Source organism: Pteropus vampyrus, unplaced genomic scaffold (assembly GCF_000151845.1).
Source record: "Pteropus vampyrus isolate Shadow unplaced genomic scaffold, Pvam_2.0 Scaffold46, whole genome shotgun sequence".
Lineage (NCBI taxonomy): Eukaryota > Metazoa > Chordata > Mammalia > Chiroptera > Pteropodidae > Pteropus > Pteropus vampyrus.
Genome location: NW_011888827.1, coordinates 3,269,506 through 3,274,672, shown reverse-complemented (window position 1 = coordinate 3,274,672; position 5,167 = coordinate 3,269,506).

The window sequence follows — 5,167 nt, the reverse complement described above, 5'->3', positions numbered from 1 at the left end:
GTACACATGACAAAACTTGTATTGTTTGGTGATCTCAGCATGTTGGGCTTTAGGAGATTTTTGTTTGTTTGTTTTGTTTTAAGTTAGAGACCGATGCTCTTCCCTCATCTCCATCTTTGCTGTTGACAGCCAGACACCCAGGAAAGCACGCAAACACGGTTATACGGCTTGTCGCCAAAGCTATTTATCACTTCTCATCCTGTGCGTGGCTCTTAACATGAGACACCCAAACACACCTAAATGGGACACTTTTTTCTTCTTGTCTTAAGTGAAAATTTTCAAGCGATATCTGTCAGGAGAGTGGCGACTCAGATTTTCCGACATGTAAGTCCAGATCCACATGTCCAGATCTCTAGGAGGATGCTATGTGACATGTGAGGTCACAAAACCCTTATGACGCAGTGGTTCCCAAGGTCTCACTTAAGAGCCACCTTGGTAAGAAGTAGTGAAAGGAACTGACGATCGTGAAGGGAGAGCTCGTACCACCCCCAGACAATGCCAGCAAGTAGCTGTACAACCCCACGTGCCTCTCCCCACCACTCTGCACTGCGGTCTGATCATTTGAAAAATAATCAGCAACTATCAAACATTTTGTAAAACAGAGAGCCCTTTGGTCAAACGAAATCTTAAATAGAGCTTCAGGATAGGACAGTCGAGGCCAAATGGATTTGGTTGAGGCCGAGTTGGGGTTACAGAGTTCTGCTTGCTTTCTCCCTTGCAACCACGGGAGTCCTCAGGGCCACTTTTAGGAACCACAGTGCTCCACGGAACACAGTTTGAAAACCATGAAACTCAATAAACCCCAAAGCCCTTTTGCCATTGATGGCCTACCAAGGGATGGTAAAGATGGCTGAGTTGGGGATGTGGAGTGTTATGGGCTGAATTGTGTTTCTGTAAAACTCATATGTTGAAGTCTTAATCCTCAGTACTGTAGAATATGACTTTTTTTTTTTTGAAGTTAGGGTCTTAAAAAGATAATGAGGTTACAATAATGTCACTAGGCCAGACCCTAATCTAGTATGACTGGTGTCCTTATAAGAAGAGATCAGGGCACAGACACACACACACACACAGACACACACACACAGACACACACACACACGGGAGACCGTGTGAAGATGCTGGAAGGAGAGAGGCCTCAGAAGAACAATCCTGCTGACACCTTGATCTTGAACTTCTAGCCTCCTTGACTGAGAAAATAAACTTCTGTTTAAGCCACCCACTCATGGCAGCCCTGTGAACTAAGAGAAGGAGAACAGGGAGGAGGAGGATGGCGTCTGGTACAGGTCATCATTTTAAGAAATTCTCTTTATCCCACTCTGAAATGACTAGGAAACATTGTATGTCTTTTCTCAGAGGGTCTGCGTCCATATTCTTTACAGGGGATGTGCTCCTGGTCTCCCAAGGAGCACATCCCTTTCTTTGGGAGGATAAGAGACTTCTTGAATATGGTAGTGACCAGCAGGGAGTGTGGGTTCAGGGGCCATCCATAGGGATGGCGATGGTGGACATGGTGACCAGAACCTTGGGAAGGCCTCACAGTGGTTCTTGGCCTGTGAAAGTCTGGATACTGGAAGTTGCTGGAAATATAACCCAAGATTTATTTTTTTCTGATCCAATTGTACTAATCTAGCACCCATAGTAATAATAGTCATCAGTGGTAGAGCAGTGTGAAACTAGCAATTTTCACTTCACAGGAATTTGTCTGGGAAAATAACAGTTTTTAACCTTTGGAAACTGCCATTTGGTTTCACAAAAAAATCAAGGTGGAAAGAAATGTAGGAGAACATTTTCAGTTTTTCACGAACTTGATTTTGGCAGAGGTGGCCGCCGTCTTCCGTCTCACTTAATGGTGAGAGGATCCGCCATGGTGTGGCACTGGAACAGAAGTGAGGTTGGTGGAAGATGGAAGGGGGCGTGGAGAGTCCAGGCAGTGCCATCAGTGTCCTTCAGGGGCCTCTCTGGGGAAGGGGTAGGGTGGGGTAGGTAGCACCAGGCTCCGGGCAAGCAGAAAGGGACATAGGACTTTGGGACAAATCATTATCTTCTCTGACATCTTGCCCTGGCTTGTCTGGGAAAGGATTAAGTTTATTTATCGGCAGCAGTTTATGAAGGTCGCTTTCATTCAAGTATCAGAAATTGACCATATGTATCTGGCTCAGGCCTTCTTGGCGTTTTAAATATGCAGGATTTATTTGCTCAGCCACTTACCCAGTTTCCTTTGTACCTCGCATGTATGCAGTCACAACAGAGACTGCCCAGGTGTGTGTGTGTGTGTGTGTGGTGGGGGAGGGAGATGGCAAAACTGAGGGCAAGGCATATAAATAGTAGAATACGATGTCACATCTTTACACTTGAGAGATTGGAACTCACAGAAGAGACAGAATTCCTGCTCAGGAAACATCTGGAAAACAGCAGTGGGGCAAACAAAAGTAGGTCAAAGTGCAAAGCCTGGCTCCAAAAAAAAAAAAAAAAAAAAATTGATGCCTACCGAATTTGTCAATATGACTCAAGAGCCTTAAAATTGTAATTCTTCTTTTGAGAAATGTTTCTAAGGAAATAATAAGAAACGCAGTCAAGAACATCAGCACCAAATTATTTTCTGCAGAGTTATTTACAGTAGCTCCAAATTGGGTACCAGCCTGAGATCTAACAATAAGAGGGATTGGTTCAGTAAGTGATGATCTTGGCCAGGAGTCTGCAAACTATGCCCTTTGGTCCAGTCCAGCTCACCATTAGTTTTTGTAAATAAAGTTTTATTGGCACACAGCCATGGCCTTTTCTTTATATGTGCGGGGCTGCTTTGGCACTACAGTGACAGAGCTGAGTACTTGTCATAGGGACCATATGGCCTGCAAAGCCTAAAATATTACTATCTGGCCTTTCAATAAAAAGTTTTCTTATCCCTGGTTCAGCCATATGAAAAAATGCCAAGCAAGCATTAAAATGGATATTAATAAAGATTTTTTTATTGTCATGGAGGAATTCATATGGCATAATTTTAAGTAAAAAGATAGGATGTAAAATTTTGATGTAAATAATAACATTTGTTAAGTGTCTGTGAAGTTCTAGGCACCATTAAAATGGTGTTTATAATGACTTCTTAATAGCAAGGGAAATTCTTATGGTATAATATCATGCAAAAAAGAAGGATACAAAATGTTGATATTAGTAACAAATGTATTTTTAAGCACTTATTAAACTCTAAGCACTGTGCTTATCACTTTATGTATCAGTCCATTGAGACTTCAGAAAGGTCCACGCAGAAGTGACTGTTATTAGCTTATATTTACAGATCAAGAACAGAGACACAAAGAGGTCAAGTGATTTGCTTTAGAGACCTACCTGGCTAGTGTAGGAGCCAGAATTAAAATACAGGGTTTCTGTCTCTAAACAGTGACAGGTCTAGAAGAAAAGAGGGCAAAATATTAGCAGTGGTTGTATATGGGTGGTGGGAAGACAGCGTATCAATCAGGGTTGTCTTCAGCTGTGAACCACTGACAATGTGGAAAATGTCAGCTTAAGCAAGTGAGAGGTTTGTTCTGTCAAGAAGGCTGGGAGAGGTATCCAGGGCTGAATTGGAGGCTCAACCATTCTGAAAGTTTTGTCCTCTGGCTTTTACTTATGTCCCAAGGTGACTGCCCTACTTCTTGGGTCATTTCTGCCTTTAGGGCAGGAAAAAGGGAGAAAGGCAAAGGCGTACAAGTGTAAGTCGGCCAAGTGTCCCCTTTATCAAAGAACTTTCCTCTGTGTTTCATCTAGCAACTTTTGCGTGTGTCTCATTGGCTGAAACAGGGTCACATGATCTGTGGTTGCAAGGAAGGCTGGCAAGTGAAGTTTTCTTGCCGGATACATTGCAACCATGAGCGAAATTGGGATTTTATTAGTAAGAAAGAAGGGGAAAATCAGTAACTGGTAGTCAGTTTGCAGTGTCTGTTGGATGATTGCTAATTAATCCTTTATCTTTCCTGATTTTTTGAAAATCAGGCTTGCTGAATCTGAAGGCATCAGGACTAAAGAGGTGGGAGAAGAGTGATGTCTTAGTCCATTTGGGCTGCTCTCACAGAATACCATAGACTGACTGAGTGGATTTTAAACAACAAGTTTATTTCCGACAGCTGGGAAGTATGAGGTCAAGGCATTGGCAGATGCGGTGTCTGCGGAGAGCCCACTGCCTGGCTCGTAGATGGCTGTCTTCTCCCTGTGTCCTCGCACGGTGGAAGAATCAGGGCATCAATCGCATTCGTGAGGGCTGTACCCTCATGTCCAAATCACCTTCCAGAGCCTTCATCTCTTAATACTATCACATGAGGGGGTAGGGAAGCTTCCAGAAGGTGACTGGTGAAGGGACAAGCCTCCATTTTCCTTTGTTACCCCGGAGGGACCCTAAGCTTTCTGGGAATGTGGAAGAGAAGCCCCGAGGCGGTCTGCCTGATTAGCTTCTCCCGTCCCGTGCAGGCATGTGAACCATTGGGACTGGCCCTTCCCCTGGGCCGAGCCGTGGGCAGGGCTGCAGCATGCGGATTCAGAGCCACTGGGGCCCACTGATAGGGCCAGAAGTCCAGGAGGCCATGCCGGCAAGGGTGACCCTGGCTCATTTAGAATTGTGTCCCTCCCCAAAATATGTTCAAGTCTTACCCTCTCCCCACAGGATCTATTTGGAAGTAGGGCCTTTACGGATGTGATCAAATTAAGATGAGGTCATACCGGATTAGGGTGGCCCTAGTACAGTGACTGGTATCATTAAAAAGAGAGAGAAATTTGGACACAGTCACAAAAGACACAGGGAGGGATGTCATATGAGGATGGAGGCAGAGGTTATAGTGATTCCTCTACAAGTCAAAGGACTCCAGGGATTGCCGGCCACCACCAGCAATAGGAGAGAGACACAGAACAGACTCCCTCACAGCCTCCAGAAGGAACCAACTGTGAGACACTTTGGTTTTGAACTTCTGGCCTCCAGAACTGTGTGAGAATAAACCCCTGTCATTCTCAGCCACCAGTGTGTGGTAATTCACCATGGCAGCCCTGGGACAGGTGGACAGCTCTCTCCTGGGAGGACGGCAAGGTCTCGTCCTCTTGTATCCTGACACAGCAGGCCACCTGTAACCTGTCGTCCTCTACCCTGTGGGCCTTGTTCCTCCCCACTGGGCCAAAAGGGACAAGG